This window comes from Stegodyphus dumicola, chromosome 9, assembly GCF_044657685.1.
Source record: "Stegodyphus dumicola isolate Sdum_Otavi_A_Nest chromosome 9, ASM4465768v1".
Taxonomy (NCBI): domain Eukaryota; kingdom Metazoa; phylum Arthropoda; class Arachnida; order Araneae; family Eresidae; genus Stegodyphus; species Stegodyphus dumicola.
This window is the reverse complement of record NC_140776.1, coordinates 120,718,712-120,736,951: the sequence shown is the minus strand read 5'-3', so window position 1 is coordinate 120,736,951 and position 18,240 is coordinate 120,718,712. Positions and strand designations below refer to the sequence as shown.

Sequence of the window (18,240 nt, the reverse complement as noted above, 5' to 3'; positions counted from 1 at the left end):
ATTTGGTATTTTGATTTTATAAAATAAAGTGTGTGCTCTTTGTTAATAGCTCACCACTAGATATTTTAATCAAAATTTTATCTAGGTTGATAAATTACAATTTAATATATATTGTCCAAAACATTAGATTATGTTGCATAATATGAATATTTTTTATAAATTCTTAAACTCTGTAAATTTTGTTTTTAATACTATATTTTAAAATATTTTTTGCACATGGATCATATGCATAATCACAAAATACAACCTGAAGTTGAAAATTTTAGGTGTTTGTTTTCTATGTACAAATAACTTGTTTTTATCAATTTAACATTTCATCAGTCATTTCTTAACATATTAAATATAGCATTGGTCCCTAGGAACCAACCTTAAACCAAGCAAAATAGACCTGTTGTTTAACATGTTAGCTATTAGGAAAACATAACATTACTGTAAACCATTGTAAAACAATAAATAAATGTTAATTATTGTAATTAAATGCACACTTATACTCAGATACCACCCATTTGCTTTAAAGCATTTTTGACTCTTTATACAACAATGGTATAATAAACTGACTGATCTTAATTTATTAAATCTGCTTGGAGAATATCAATTATAAATAGTTTCCTTTGTGTGTAGTTATGCTGCTACTAGGAACAATTATTCCAAATGAGGGGAAAAAAATGCAGTTTCCCAATCAGTTTCGATATGAAGAAAAAAATGATGATACATCATGTAATGATAACTTCATCCGAAGATTCTGGAGCAGATTAAAGTGAGAAACCTTCTATAAAATGGTCACAAATTTTTCACGCTGAGAAACATTATTACCATCTTCCATAATTAGTATTCATCAGCAGTCGAATGGATAAGAAGTGGATAATAAGAAAACATTCTCATTTACTACCATTGATAACTGAAATATTTTTATGCGTGCTATGGTTTAAGACTACAAAAATTTTATTTATCAAAAAACAACAAATTTAGTTTTTCATATTTGCATTCTATTGAAAACAATACATAATTAGGAAAACTCACCACAATTCCACAATCAGAAATGATAGGAAATAGGAACATAGGCAGCAGATGTGTAGACTACAGTACACAATTTGTTGCTTTTTACAAAATAAAAATTAGAACCATCCAATGGTGGTAGCTGTTGTTGGGATATTTTATTTGTACAGAAAATGAAAATGCTTCGGATTTCAAGAAAAACTTATACAGAATTTCTGCTAGGGATGACATCTGAAATCATAAGCAAATGGAATTAAAATTGCAGCTTAAAGACTGAGTGATTTCCTAAAATATAATTACAAACCCTGGAGACTAGTTAAGGTGATAAATTACGACATGTTATTCAGAAAAGTCTTAACAATAAAAGAAAATAATGTACATAATAACACACATAGTGTAATATAGAGTGTAAAATACTCCACAGATTCGTCATGAATAAAAATTACTTGATTGTGCTAATGTTATAAGACTTCAAAAATTACATCTATATTTTTACATAACACAATGAAATGAAATAGAATTATTTAGGTGGAGAATAATGCCAAAACAAGTTTCATGTTAATTTTTTCAATTATTTTTTTTCTTTTGGGAGTTACTGGGTTACCTGATTATTGGTCACTGGCTTACCTGGGTTATTTTATGAGTTATCCCACATCAGCAATTTAATATATCTAGATTCTCTGAATAATCGTTGTATTTTCTATATTTCCGTAGGAGCTTTTATTAATGTGTTTTTGCGTACGGAAAAATACACAAAAGAGAGATTTCTAAAAATTTTAAAAGTAGTTTAAATTAAAAAAAGACTCATTCTTAAAATATTTTGCTTTATTGAATTTTACGATGTTTAGAGTACATGAAATAATATGAACCTAGATATCACCAAGCATTTTCAAATGCACAAAGAGCCCAGAAAATTCAAAATGCAGTTTTTTTATCAACTATTATTTTCACCCTTTATTTAATCGGTATCGTGTTAGCAAATTGAGTAGAATATAAAGTTGTATTTGTTTTCGAAATTGAGATTTACATACTTCACTCATCTTCCCTACAGTAAATTAAATATTAAATCATATCAGGGGAGCACAAAATGACCAAAACAAATGAACTACTTCTACTCAAGAAGCAGGGCAGGAATAAGTTACCATAACGTTAACAATTGCACAATTGCTTTCTTGTATACCAGTTTTGCACAAAAATTGCGTTTGGCGGTCGGAAAATGATGCCAAAAGTTTCTGGCGCAACGGCCGTCTCTGATTGGTTGAATTTCTCCAGTTTCCGGCGGGTTTTAGCCGCCCGTTTGAAAAGGAAAACCCGTGTAAACACGATTGTCAGATGCCAACTTCTATTTAAGCCTAAATAAATTTATATATATATATAAATTATTTTTAATTGATACATTATTTTAACATAAAAGCATTTTACTATATATTAAAAAACTTTTTGAAGTCGCAAAAAGTAGCATAAGAAAATGATGGATGTCGCAAAATTTCGGAAATACTAAAATTTTAGTAGCACAAGTTTGCCCAAACTCGCAAATTGGCGAAAAATCGCGCGATCTATCAACACTGATAAAACCTAGAACCATCCAACTTTTAATGCACGTAGTTTTCCATCCGAACATGGGCACCTCGAAGACGATCAACGATTGCGAAAATAAAGGCCAGGTAAAAGGACCTTTAAGTTGGGTAAAAGTGGGTGAGTTATATAATACGTTTGGTATTGCCGATTGCAGTAAAAAAGTAAGGTGCACAAATAAATGCTATAGCAGTCTGATATACAAAATTTCAACATTCTACGACAAATGGCTTTTAATCATACGAAGTACATACGTACACACAGATGCCATGGGGAAAACAAATATCTCTTTTGAATCCATTTTACAATCCTCTCTGGTGAAGAGTCCTTTATTGACAGATAGACTGAACGCAAAGAAAATCTTCCAAATAGGTCAGGAAACGATCAAAGTGGATTTAAATATATAATGTTTATTGAAATATGTAATGTTTTCGCTTTGTTTTTTGTGCGTGATATGGAATTGTAGTTAATTTTTTTTCACTTCCTTGTACGATATAAAAAGAGATATTGTAATGCGAAAAATTTAGGCTATCAGCCTTTCACCAGAAATACCCAGTACATATGAATCTCGCATAACTCAAAAACGATTAGGCATAGAGCATTTATATTTTGTATGTGGGAGAGTTGTAACATCTAGTTGTGCACCTCCTTTTGTTTTTCATTGCAGTCGGCAGTTATCCGGCTTAAAGTTCTTACCTGACCTTTGTTTTCGTAATCGTTGTTCGTAGTTACATACTTCTAATTGCAGAAGTGTTTTAAATGACGATGTTTTGTCATGCAAAATTGGGGGGGAAAAAACAACATCTGAAGGGTTTGTGATTTTAAATTACGTCTAAAGGGGCTTTTTTTTTAACATTTTATCTGTGACCTTTGTTTATTAAATATCACGTTCTTCCCACTTAAACCATAAAATTCAGTTCAAGAGGAATATCGCAAAATAGTTTTAAACTGAGCATATCTTTAGAATTTCCGAAACAGAGTCTCGCGTATTGGAGATAATTTTTTTTTTTTTCTGTACAACGTTACTATTGCTCGCTTTTAAATCGTTGAGTATGTTAATCAAAATTTTGTTAAAGTTTTACAAATATGAAATCGATAATAAAATAAATTCCAAATATCAAATTTGGTCTTCCACGTGCCCATATTCGTAGGAGGATTACGTCATTCAAAATTAGATGGCTCTATGTACCGTTGTTTTACCACAATGCGATAAATATGCATACATTTATGAAGATTTTTCATTATTTAATATCTTCAAATATAATGCAGGACTCTAACATTGGGTGGCAACAGTTTGAAAAGTGATACGGACATTTATAGTAAACCAACGCAAAATCGCAAAATGAAAACAATAGTCCTTCAGGGACAAATCTCCTTAGATTTAAAAAAAAAGGAAAAAAAAAAAAAAATTTTTTTAATTTTTCAGATTTTAAATTACGTCCAAAGGGGCGTTTTTTTAACGTTTTGAGTGTTACCTTTATTTATTAAATATCATGTTCTTTGCACTTAAACCATAAAATTCAGTTCAAGAGCAATATTGCAAAATAATGTTAAATTAAGCATATCTTTAGAGTTTCCGATATACACAGTCTCGCGAGCTGGAGATAAAAGTATTTTTTTTTTCTATATAACGTTGCCATTTCTCGCTTTTAAATCATTGAGTTTGTATATCAAAAATTCGTTGTAAATCAAAAGTTTTACAAAATATAAAATCTATAATAAAACAAATTCCAAATTTGGGATTTCAGATGCCCATATTCGCAGTAGGATTTCGTCATTCAAAATTCGATGGCTCTATGTACCATTGTTTTATCACATTGCGAGAAATAGACAATCATTTATGCAGATTTTTCATTATTTAATTTCTTCAAATATAATGCAGGACTCTAACATATTGTGGCAACAGTTTGAAAAGTGAACCGACGTTTATAGGAGTCCGACGCAAAATCGCAAAACGAAAACAATAGTCCTTCAGGGACAAAAGCTCCTTTGGACTAATAATGAAATCTGACTTTGAATGCGGTCTCCCATATTTAGGGCCCACCAGCGGCCGAGCGGTAAAGTCGCTGAACACTGGTAGTTCGGTCCGAGGTTCGAATCCCGCGAACGGGCATGGCTGCATGGGCGTTTTCGTGGTTTTTCCCATGTGTAACGTGTATACGAATAAGTTTCCCTTAGAAAGTCCTCCACGAAGGCATCCCTCCCCTTAGGCAGATAGCCCTTGTGTGCTTTGCCATAATTAAATACACCACCTACACCACCCATATTTAGATTTGGGAAAGTTTTATACCCTTTTATGAAAAAAGAAAAATACAAATTTGAAAAGAAAGAAGTTTGACAAAAGAAGGTTTTACATAGAAGTTTTGACTCCCGTAGGACAAAAATGGACGGGAATATTAAATTTCAGAATTTGCGATTTTTTATGTCATTTTGAATTTGCCACCAGGGCTCGGTTAATTAAGTTGGAATAATTCGAAGAAATAAGTGTAAATGTTATGCAGAAAAAATTGCATAATTTAATCCAAGGAATTCATGTGTTGTCCACATCAGATTTTTTCTGTCATTGGTAAAGTAATTTCTCCAAGCAAGCTGATCTGCCTGGATAGAGCGTTTTCAGGATGAAATTTATAAAGAAAAGCCGCTTGCATTCACGTTGTATGTGAGACACAAATTCTGAAACTGCATACAGTCAGTGCATTCAACGTCTGGGATAAACTCAGAAATATGTCCCTCCCACTGCGCAGTCGTTTACAGTAGTGGGATTAAGTGTGTGTTTATACAGCCACTTGATGACGTTTTAAGATTACCAGCTGTGCGGCTGTTGTGCTATTATTTGTTCAATTGACGCAATAGACTGACTTGACGTTTTCCAAAATAGCTCATTCAGTCAGAAATTTTAATTTACGCTTCTCGTTGACATGATTCTCATTTTATTTGCAAAATGCAGATTTGAAATTTTTTAGAATATGCCTGCCATTGTAGTGCATATCAATATAGACTATGAGAAATTGATTTTGCCTAAATTCTTTTGAGATTTAAAATGCTGTGAAAGAAATAGTAAGAGACTTTGTAGAGACAATAGGTATTTCTGGAAGCATGCAAGATGAAAAATTAGCAACGCCTTCCCCGGGAATCGGACCACGGACCTCTGAAATACCGGCTCAGTGTGCTGACCACTACACCACGAAGGCACGCTAGGAAAGTGGGAGAAATACCTTATAACTTTTTATAGGTAGAAAGGATGACGAAACGTAACTTTATTTCGAACCTTTCAGAATTCTAATTTCTTAGTATTTTGTTACTATTTTCCTCGATAAATGGGATTACTTTCGTTCTTCCTTTGCTCCGCCTGTTACTTTCGGTATGAGAACGCTATTCGTTACTCCTCACTGCTCATGGAGCTTTTGAGTTATTTCTGATCGCGTGACCTGTACATATTAAGCTACCTGTCTATATTGTCTATACATAATGCCTTTACTTATGAAACTGATGAGACATCTACACTATCTTCAATGCCATGCTTCCACAATATTTTTATGATATTACATGCTATTTTGTTAGTGTTTTTGCGTGTAAAATTTTATTTTAGATACTTCGTCTTGGACAGCCAACCCGGTGCCTTGCTGCCTCACACGTGGCTATTGGTCTCCACCTCCTAGTTTGTCCTCCGGACCCACCCTGAGCATTCAACTCGCTGCATCACTCTAGTAGCACCTTATGTGACGACAGCTGGAACAAAGGAGCAAATTTAAAAGGTAGTCGCGGCTTAACATTAGAGCCGGAACCTCACTGCTACTTCTCGATCATTGCATAACCTTTGGTTATTTTTCAGTTCTCATCAAGCACTGAGTCAGATTCAGTTTTTGGCTTTGGTCCTTTTAGGCCACCCTCCTTGCCTCCGATTTCTCCTCTGAGATTTTCTCCACATTCAGCGCTCATCATTGTCATGCGCTTTCGGGCATAACTTCATTGAACCGGCAACGTTGCACCCAGAAATAGCCCCGTCATAATATCGAGTCTAAGTCCTCACTGCTATTCCGCCCCTAAAAGGCCAAAACGGGATCGCGTACACTGAAATGGAGAAACTCGAGTCTATAGCGGATCACTATGCCTCCCAATTCACCGTAAGCAACATTGCAAATTTAGAAACAGAACATGTTGTCTCAGTACACTTACAAAATACTTTGCAAAACCACCCACATACAACATTACCCCAGTCCAACCGTTGGAGGTTCTGAGTTATATTGTGAAGAGAAAAACCAAGAAGAGCCTTAGAATGGACCGCACCAGTAATAAAATGATCAAGCATCTGGGAACGTTTATGATATGCAGATTTACGGACATCATAAATCTCATCTTGGAGAAAGCATATTTTCCACAAGTTTGGGAAACAGCTGTTATTTCACCGATACCTAAGCCCGGCAAACCATTGTATGACCCCGCCTCATACTCGCCAATCAGCTTGCTTCCTGGTGTCAGTAAAATTGCTAAAATGTGTGATATACAAATGGATACAAGACTTCGCTGCTGAACGAAACATCATTTTACCTGAACAGCATGAGTTCCAGCCTCGACATTTTAGGGTACACCAACTTCTACGAGTTTTCGAAGATATCTCGGATGGACTTAGCAACCAAGAATCCACCGGTGGACTCTTTCCTGATATTTCAAAGGCCTTTGATCGCGTTAGGCTAGAGGGAATAACTTACAAACTTATTACTCTGGGTTTCCCAAACTGCATTGCACACAAAATTAATTCATATCTCACCGATAGACACTTTGTCGTTCGCTTAAAAAGTTCATACTCCACAAACCGGCAAATCAAAGCGGGTGTACCACAAAGGTCATCCTTAGCCTAATAATTTTCTTACTTTATGTGAACGACATACCCCGCACTCCAACACAACACTTGCCATGTGTGCAAACGGTACTGCGATCCTAACACGAAACGCATCTCTGGATTCAGTTAAACATGCACTGTAGTCCTGGCTTCAGAGCTGAAAAATAAAGATGAACGTCGAGAAAACGGTGACGGTTATGTTTTCATACCGAAGAACTATCATCTTTAATATTTGTATATATAATACTGCATTCTGTAGTCCAAACAAGTAACCTATCTTGGTGTTATACTTGACCAAAGATTAACATAAAAGCCCCACATTACACATGTAATCTCTAAGTTCCGAAAGTGTAAAGCTACTCTTCACCCCTTAATTCGCCGGAACTTGGTCTTATCCTTTGACAACAAGTTACTTATTTATAAGGCCATGTTGCGCCCTATTATTGCTTATGCCTGTCCCATCTGGGGTTTTGTATGTAAAACCACACGTTTCAGAGACTGCAAATTAGTCAAAACATTACACTTCGCCAAATTGCTCGTGCTCGCTGGTTTTACCGTAATGCAATTATACACAAAGAGCTTGGCATAAAACTTATTACTCTGTTTATTGCAAAAATTTCTAAATTTTTTTTTTGACAGAATTTCCACTGTTAGCAAACTCTCAATTCCAGTGCTAAATTATTATCCTTATCATGCAGTTAACAAAAGAGGGCCTGGAGCCGTTCTTAGACATTTAGACAGATTATTGAATTCAATTATTGTGCTTTTATTTCATTTTACTTGTATGCTGTTATAACATGTTATTCCTTTTGTGTTGTTATTTGTATTTTGTTATTTGGAACAAAGCCTGTAGTTTTCTGTGCTCTGATACTTTACTTTCAGACAATAGCTAAGCTTCCTCCAGCTAATCATTAAACCTTCAATCACGTGTACCATTTGACCCATCTCATCGCTTTCACTTCTCCTTCGGTGCTTTTTATACAAGCCTAGACATCGACGGACTTGCTTCATTTCGTAAATCCTTTATTGCGAACATTTTGCCATCGTGTTTTCACATTATTATTATTCTGCTTATTATACATTATTATAGTATTTATATGTTATGTTTTCATGCTACGTTTATCACATATCTTATTCGCTTGGGATAGGGCTCCGGCCCAGCCACCTAAGAATTGTTACGCCTCCTACTTAAACAAAAAAAGTATTTTGCTCCTGAAGAAGAGGGACCTTGTCTTTGCAATGGATGGAGTTTTACTGGAAACATACTCTAAAATAAGGTTGCTCTTTCATCTAATTTAAAACGTTTATTTCTTTAAAAATTATTCTACTCATATAGAATTATGAGAACAATCCATTATTGTAGACAGGAGGTGCTAATTAGTAAAATAATCATTATAGTTTAAATAAATTAATTTTTAAATATTCCGTGCATTAAAGTGCGAATTTTGAAGACTAATGCCTAAATAATGCAAGGAGGTAGTTCACAGCCTCCAGCTCGAAACGAGAAGAGTATTTCTAAATATGTAATTAATTAACAATACTGAACATCACTGATAGTTATGTTCTCTAAGGCTACAATTTCCACATAAGAACAAAAAATCTGGAAACTTGAGTGTTAAAAAATTTTATCAACTTTGTACTATTAAAATTTTTTGATCATTAAATAGATAAGTGAAAGTTCACTTACCTTCTAAATAGGGCTGCCCTGAACTGCCTTCTTTCCTTCTTGTCGATATCCGTCTCTATGATGAACTTCGATTCACTGCGCAACACAGCTATAAACGTTTTAAGAAATTTTAATTCATATGAAAGATATCTACAAAATATTTACAAGTTATGATGATTACAAGCATAATTTATACGGAGACGGTCTATCGTTATACATCTGTTAGACGCGTCAGCCGTTCAACTGATTACTTTTAGTCTCTTTCGCCAGAGGGCGTTCGTGGAAGTAAAGTTCTAGTAAGCAAACGCGACACTCCCACCTTGAGGTCCAGTATCAACAGAGGATGGACCTCAACTGACCTGTAGTTCAAGTCTTTTGAGATTTCGTCTTACGTCGAGTTCTGTACCTCACTTGCATATCCGACTCAGGTGTAAAGTTGAGTTCAAGAGGTATGAGGTTCTTAGTAGGTCTTATAATCTCCCCTTGTGCAGTTTTCAGTTTCACTAATCTAATGTGTCCGTCGTGGGATGGAAAAATTTCCACGATTCTAACTAAGGGCCAGTTTATCCTTTTTTCGTTGTTGGACACAATTACAAGATCACCAACTTTCACAGAAGATGGTTCGCGGATGAATTTTGAGCTTTGTTTTAGTTGCCCTAAATATTCTGATCGAAATCTTTTTCGTAAATCTTTTCTCAATTTGGCTATGTAAAGGTATCTTTTATTGATGGATTTAGAATCCAAAAGATCTAATTCAGGAACTCCAGTCTCTGGAATTTCTGTTAGAAACATTGCTGGTGTGAGAGCTCTTAAATCCTTTATGTCTTCTGACAAATACGTGAGAGGACGGTTGTTCATAATGCTCTCGCAGTCACAAATGATTGTCAACAATTCTTCGTAGTTCAGAGAAGATTTTCCTAGTACCTTTCGAAGAATTCTCTTTAGTACTCCAATTAATCTTTCCCACCACCCTCCCCACCATGGCGAGGAAGGGGGAATAAATTTCCATTCAATTTTCTTAACTGTTGCATTTTCTAAAATAGAATTCCAATGTTTGGTCTTAAACAAATTATTTGATCCAACAAAATTGGTTCCATTGTCAGAGTATATAGTGACAGGTTTACCCCTTCGAGCGATGAATCGCCTGAACGCGTGCAGGAAACTTTCGGTTGATAGAGATGAGACTAGCTCTAAGTGAACTGCTCTATATATTGCGCAAGTAAAAATGACGATCCATGTTTTTTGGCTTCCTTTTAAAATTAAGGGACCCGTCAGATCAACACCAATAATCTCAAAAATTAAAGCATCTCTTATTCTGTCTTCAGGTAGTGGCGCTTGAGGAATCTTATATGAATCAGAGTGGAACCTTCGACATCGTACACAGTTTTGGATAACCTTGCGTACGGTCTTCCTGTTCTTTACGATCCAATATTTTTCACGCAAAGCGCACATAACGAATTGTACTCCAGCGTGACTTAGCCTTTCATGTTCAGATTTGATCAGTTTTAAGACTAATGGATGTCCTGAGGGAAGTAAAACTGGGTAACGAAAGTCAGCATCATCGTCTCTCTGAAAGATACGTGTCTTCACTTTTATAAGGCCATTGGAGTCCATGATAGGTTCTAGAGCACATATTCTTTTATCTTTTAATCCTTCGAAAGATTCTCGTTGGATGAGTCGGAAAACCACTGTTTCAGCTCCTTTTAGTTCTTCGACTGAAATTCTCCCATGAGTTCTTTCAGATGGTGGTGTTGTAGCATTTTTAATGAATCTAAAGATCCAAGATACGACCTTTATGATCTTTTCGAATTTTGAAATATTGTCAAAAAGTTTAAATTTATCTGTATTCGTGTTATTGCTGGCTGAAACCACAGTTCGTTTTCTCTCTCCATTTACTATATCGAAGTCAGGATGTTCTCCATCTGCAATAGGCCACTCTTCTGGAGGTCGATAAATCCAATCTGGTCCTTTCCACCATTCGGATTTCCTCAATTCTTTTGCAGAGCAATCGCGTGATGGCAAATCCGAAGGATTAAACTTTCCGGGAATGTGATGCCAGTGATCTGGGTTACTCAGTTTTCGAATCTCATTTACTCGATTGGCTATAAAAGTGGACCAATTTTCTTTCTGTTTTATCCAAAAGAGAGCATTTGTGGAATCCGTCCAGTAAAAAACTGGAACCTCTTTTAGTTTCAAGTCTTCTCTTATTGTATGAGAGAGCCTGGCTCCAATAGTGCAAGCGAGTATCTCTAGTCGAGGTATGGTGAGTGCTTTTAGGGGAGCAACTCTTGCTTTAGATTGTATCAATTGACAAGTGACTCCACTCTCACCGCTGTGCCTAAGGAAAATGCAGGTCGCATACGCGTCCTTGCTTGCGTCCGAAAATACATGCACAGTGGTACTTTCGTCTATTTTGGGAAGCAATCTAGGAATTTTGATGTCTTTCAAATATTTTAACTGAGATGACCATGTGAAAAATTTCCTTGCTAGATCATTCGGCAAATTAGTATCCCAGTTAATTTTCTGTTTCCAGCACTCTTGCAGAATCAGTTTAGGCAAGAGAGTAACTGGACTAGTAAACCCAATTGGGTCAAAGATTTTACTCAATTCGGAAAGAACAGATCTTTTGCTCAATACAGGGTTTTCTTCATATTTTACGTGACAAGACAAAGTATCGTCAAACAAGTCCCATTTCAATCCCAATACTGACACAACATCTTCATAATCTTTATCAGAAAGGTTTAGAATTGAAGTTTCATTTTTAAGTCTATTATGTTTCCAACCTCTTAGGTCAAATTTTGCAGTAGCCATGATTTCTCTAGATCCTTTGATAAATGAGTTTAATTCTTCAATTGATTCCACGCTCGCTACGCAGTTATCCACATACATGGCTTTCTTTAGCTTTGAAGCTATTTCCTGATGTTGTTTTGGTACATTTTCCAAATGGTAGTTAATCGTGGCAGCGAGTAAAAAGGGGCTGGCATTTACGCCGAATACAACCCTTCGGTGCCGATATATAGTCAGTTTTTCAGGCTGTCCTTTCTCCCACCATAGGAACCGGAGAAAATCTCGATCCGCTGGATTCACACCTATCTGAAGAAATGCTCTTTTTATATCCGAAATTACTCCATACTTCCTCTCTCGAAATTTTATCAAAATTTTGGGGATCAATTCAAGATAATTAGGACCCTTTTCCAGGCAGTCGTTCAGAGATACCGAATTTTTCTCCTTTGCAGATGCGTCGAACACTGGTCGAATTTTGGTAGTCGAATTTTCCCGAAACACTGCTCTATGTGGCAGATAATGCCCTTTGATCTTTTCTGCCTCCGAAATATTGATAGGTTCAATTATTCCCTCTTCTACCCAATCCTTTAAAACAGTTTCGTAGGCTTCTAAGGAATTCTTTGTCTGAAGGGTTTTCACGCAAGACTTCAGACGCTTTTCTGCAAGGATTCTATTATCTGGCAACTCAGGATGAATTTGAAGCCACGGAAGTGACACCTGATATCTTCCAGCGTCATCTCTTTCTAAAGTACGGATAAAATAATTTTCTGTAGCCTTTTGTATTTCTTGTTTTGTTTGCGAAAGAGCTGGTTCAGTTATTCCGATAGAATCAAGAGACCACAAGTCACACATTTTTCTGTCACTAATGTGTAGTGATAAAAGAACTTCATTAAAATTCTTTCCCTTTACCTTCGTTCTCCCTAATATTGTCCAACCAAGGTGTGTATTCATCGCTACTAAACTCTCCGTTACGTGTATTATTTCCCCTGTAAAGAGTTTTCCGGCATAATCTGCTCCTACAAGCATGTGTATTTCGTTAGGGTGTTTTTCAAATAAACAAGAATTCTCATTAATTACATCACTGGGAAAAATTTTGTAACCTCTTAGTTTCTTTAAGCATTCCCTATCCTCCAATTTTGGAATATGTGAGCATATGGTTTTTTGGCTCAAAACTTCCATTTCGCATGTGAATCCTGTTTCTGGATTATTTAACTTAATCAGATACTTGTTGTGATTTTCCCTTTTTTCTATTCTTCCAAAAAGCCCATGAGTCACACTTTCCTGACCTAAAGAGTTTAGTTTTAATTTCTCCGCAAGAAATGTGCTGATATATGATCTGCTACTTCCGGTATCCAGAATTATTCGTGTAAAATTGCTTTCACCATCTCCGTAAACATTGGCAATTAAAGTTTGCAAGATTACACTTTCATAGGATGAATTATTCGTTAAGGCCTTATTTTCAATTTGTTCTTCCTTAATTTATCCGTTTTCGGTTTTAAAACACATTATAGTGGCATGTCGTTGTTTACATAATTCACACCTTATTCTAGAAGTGCAATTAAAACTGAGATGCCGTGGGTGTAAACAGCGATAACATATTAATTTCGCTTTGCATTTCTCCCTTTTTTTCTCAGTAGACCATAAAGATGCTTGTTTACACGTTATAGACTCGTGATCAGAAGAGTCGCAGAAAACACATGGTGTTTGTCCCCCCTGCAAACTTGCGTTCGTCAACTCCGAAGCTGTGTGTTTCGCAATAGGTCTGGTTTCAATCAGTTTGTTATGCTTTTGCGGCGCCGCCTTTGGCTGGACCGTCTGGAATGTACGTTCCCGCGCAACTAACTGTTCAGAAAGAAATTCCACTAGGTGATTCAAATCGTAATTTGATTTCCGAACTGTTTTATTATACTCCAAAACCAAATCTGCGGGCAATGTTTTAAGCAAAATAGGCGTTAATAAAGCTCCATATGTTTCTGAGGTCATATTTAATGATTCAAGACATCGAATATGTTTCTGTATATAATTGAATAACTATAACTTACGGAAATTTTGAATGTCATTAGAATCCTTTAGAGGTCTTATTTTCAGTAATTTATCTATATGGGCGTTTATCAGTACATCTTTATTTCCAAATCGTTCTGTGAGGAGTTTAACTGAAGTTTCGTAATTTTCTTCGGTTAAATCGAAACCGTCAATGGTGTTATAAGCAGTACCTCCCAAAAAGGATTTCAAATAATTAAATTTGCTTATAGCGTCAAGCGTTTTATTTTGATGTATGGCTGATGAAAAAGTGTTCCAAAATGTCAGCCATTCGCAGCTCTCGCCATAAAACTTCGGAATCGTAAGTTTAGGAAGCTTCACATTATGACTTTCGATTTTAACGTTTTCTATAATACTTTCACTTAACTGTTCAGTGCTTCGTAACACATTAAATTTTTGTTGTTCTATATTAATTTCTTTCAATTTTTTGTTAGCTTTGTATTTAAATGTAGTTATTCTTTCACGATATTCGTCAACACCGTTTAATTCCTGGTCTAGATCCTTTATGTTTATTAATTTTTCTATATCGGCATCTATTTGTTTTAACTCGTTCGATTTTTCATTTAAGAGTTCTAAAGAAATTTCTAGTTCCTCTGCATTCACTTCTGTTTTTGGTAATTCAGTTTCGATTCGGCCAATTAATTTTGTAACGGCAGCCCTTATGTGGCCGCGTTTCCTTTTCAATGTATCGATGAATTCCGTCATTATTTAATATTCAACAATTCAACAAGTATCAGCAATTCACTAATTATTTATGCTTATGTATTATCTATATAACTGATATCAATTTAGACAGTTTCAATAGTTAGGAAAACAGCAGTTACTGGCAGTCCCTGTTCGGGCGCCATGTTAAAAAATTTTATCAACTTTGTACTATTAAAATTTTTTGATCATTAAATAGATAAGTGAAAGTTCACTTACCTTCTAAATAGGGCTGCCCTTAACTGCCTTCTTTCCTTCTTGTCGATATCCGTCTCTATGATGAACTTCGATTCACTGCGCAACACAGCTATAAACGTTTTAAGAAATTTTAATTCCTATGAAAGATATCTACAAAATATTTACAAGTTATAATGATTACAAGCATAATTTATACGGAGACGGTCTATCGTTATACATCTGTTAGACGCGTCAGCCGTTCAACTGATTACTTTTAGTCTCTTTCGCCAGAGGGCGTTCGTGGAAGTAAAGTTCTAGTAAGCAAACGCGACACTTGAGGCTCTTTTTAAGAAGGTTAAAAATATACATCAATTTCTCTCTGAAACGACTGCCCGCAATTTCAAACGATTTAGCTCTTTTGTGAAGTTGGTCATCTTCGAGAGTTGTTTTTGTTCGTAATGCCACTGCAGTGGCTCACGAATTCTGTGAGTTCAACCTCGATTCGATCCCATTCGAACGGGCTGGCTGCGTGCTTGTTTTCGTGGATTTCTCCATGTGTAACGTGGATACGAGCCAGTTTCTCTGAAAAAGTTCTTCACGAATTCGTTCCTCCTATTAAGCAGGTAACTCTCGTGCGCTTTGCGACATTCATGTACCGTAACTGTGTATACTTAATGTGCTTTAGCCATTTTTCTAACCGGCTTTCTGGGAAAAAAAAAAAAAATCAGATTTTAATGTTGAACCTGAGGGTTTGTAAAGGATTTTTATGCTTTCTCTCAGCTCGCAGATCACCAGTCTAATCTTGGACATTACTGGGAACTCCGTTTTTTTTGGTCTTTTTAAATTTATTAATCAACATTGCTTTCTTTGCACTTATGCCTCATAAAATTCAACAGTAACATCATAAAATTTTTAAAGAAAATCAAATGCTGCAATACATTTTTTTATAGTTGCTATATTATTTCTTTAATACGTGACGTTAACATTTGGTGGCAACATCCTTTTAGATATTTGTGTTGCCATACTTTTTTTATATTCGTTGTATTATTTTTCGGCTGAACTGTAAGGGAGCTAGCGGATAGTTTTAAGAAATTTTGAAAAAATGTTTATATTTTAAAAAGTATTTGCGATTCCTTGATTATAACTGCCATTTTGTATAGAATAACTATTCATTCATCATATGCGCAAAACAATTCGCCAATTTTATTGATCGTAACAGAAGAAGCATTTTATCAAAACTATTCGCTTGTTATAATTTGCCTCGGACTTGGGGTAAATTGTAACAGACCCGGGGCAAATAGCAGCAATAAAAATGACATTGTTTAAAAAACATTTGATGATTATTATAACTTTGTAAGTTACAATGAATGATAGCAAGTGGTTTATAGTAAAACAAAACAAAACAAAACAAACAAACAAACAAACAAACAAAAAAAAAAAAAAAACCCATATGTAGTATTTAACCAATCAACCTAAAAGCCAGTCTTGATTAAAACTGCTGCTAATACAAACAAATAATAGATTGTTTCCTCTCATACATTTAATATGTGCTCACATTTTGCAAATTAAACATTGCACGCGTTCTTCATCAGAATCGCTATGCATGGATAGTGCTGACCATGGAGGTAGGAAGTAAGATGGAGTCGCCCTAAACAAGTTTCTCCCGTACCCTGCTCTGAAGCACCGGCGATCCCCACGTGGTGACCAAAACATTGGCTCATTTACCATTGAGTTCAATGGGATTTGACGCGTTCGGATGTAAATATTTTGTAATTACGTCGTAAATTTACATATAAATGTATATATTTTCTTTTTCTACAACACTTCAGAGTCCTAGGTATGTGAAAACAACATATTTTTAAACAACATTTCATTCTGAACAGAATTAAATGCTATACTTTTCGCAGGACAGTTTTCTCAGAATGGTTTAATTTGAATGAAATATTTTCACAAGTTTTCGTTAATTACATGAGAAAAAAAAATTGAGGTAATTCGATTTTATTCGGTTAAGGTACAAAAATTAAGATCAAAGTTTATTGTATTATTAATATTAAAATTATGCATTATTTCTTTTCTATTTATAGAGCTTCTTCCTAAAATACTTTCTTAAATATCACATGATTTTTTGGCTTCTGAGGCATCTTTTAAATCGAAAAATATAAGTCAATTTATAATTAATGCTCTATTCGGTTCATTTTAAATTAGAGAATGATTAGGAATTAGCGAAATACTTTAAATAGTACTTGACTTTCTCTGAACATTTCTGAAAGGGAATAAAATAAGTTTTTTTTTTAAAGTATTATTTAAAACTTGTAACTGAATTATTATAAAATGTAAGGGGAATAATTCTTTTAATTATACTTATCAGATTTTTTTTTACCCTTCATTTCAACAATACATAATCCAAAACTCTTTATTACGTTCTTAAGTGCGCATCTCATAGCATTTGCTTTATAATACCTTTTAACAGATTGCTTTCCAATACCAACAATTCTTGCTTAAATAGTTTTATAACGTATTAGTCAACAGGATTTCAATTTATGTTTACAATTCAATATTAAGGTTATTATATATTTAGATAACATTTATAATTATTATAAATTAGATACATTTAATAATTAGATTTCTTCACAGTACTTTCACAGTTGTTTATAAGTGAATAAATTCTTCATTTCAAGTACATTTATAAATAATTTAATGAATATTTCTGTATTTTGTCAAAGGCAGATACATGGTTTTTGCAATAATATGCAACAATAATATATGGATGTGAAAAAAATTTGTTTTATTTAAAACATTTTGGCGTTTGGAAAATAAAAGTAGCGAATACTCTATCAAGGGTATCGAAAGACGTATACAATTTTAAATGTACCGTAAGGTATTTTTCATTCTTTAAGCATAACATTTTTCTTAAAATCTATATTTTTGTAGTTCAACAGCTTAGAATTTTATAAAACAAATTCATAATCAAAATCGCTGTTGTTAGTTATCGAAAAATAACCAAGATGTGATTTCTGCGTAAATGTCACTAAACTATACAAATTGCTATTATCCATCACACTATGAATGTTTCTTTCATGCGAAAGTGTCCCTTTTTCGATTTGTACGGAACTGTCGTGTGTCGGAATACTATCTGTCAAGCGAGCTTCTGAATGTAAACAAAGAACACCCCATCTGGTGACCCAAGCTTTAAAGCAGTGCTTCACTTCTAGTGTCGATTGGCCCCTCCTTCCTTTCCTACCTCTATGGTGCTGACACATCAACTTCCAATTTATTGCGCGCCAAGGATAAATAGAAAGGGCTAGGTCATTTCTTTGTTCGACTCCTTGCCGACGCGAGCCTAATGGGGAAAATTAACAGGCAGTAATCTGACGTCACTGTGATGCCACCTGTTCTGATTTCCCGCGTTTAAAACTGTAGTTTCATTCAGCTGAGAGACGATTTTCTAGAGGTTACATAT

At 34.8% G+C, this 18,240-nt stretch overlaps 1 protein-coding gene across 2 annotated transcripts in view; it reads left to right on the top strand.

Moving 5' to 3' along the window:
- Window positions 1-18,240, top strand: part of LOC118205143 (5'-AMP-activated protein kinase subunit gamma-1-like) — a 552,717-nt gene that overhangs the window by 103,866 nt on the left and 430,611 nt on the right. The gene's annotated exons all lie outside the window — the stretch shown is intronic.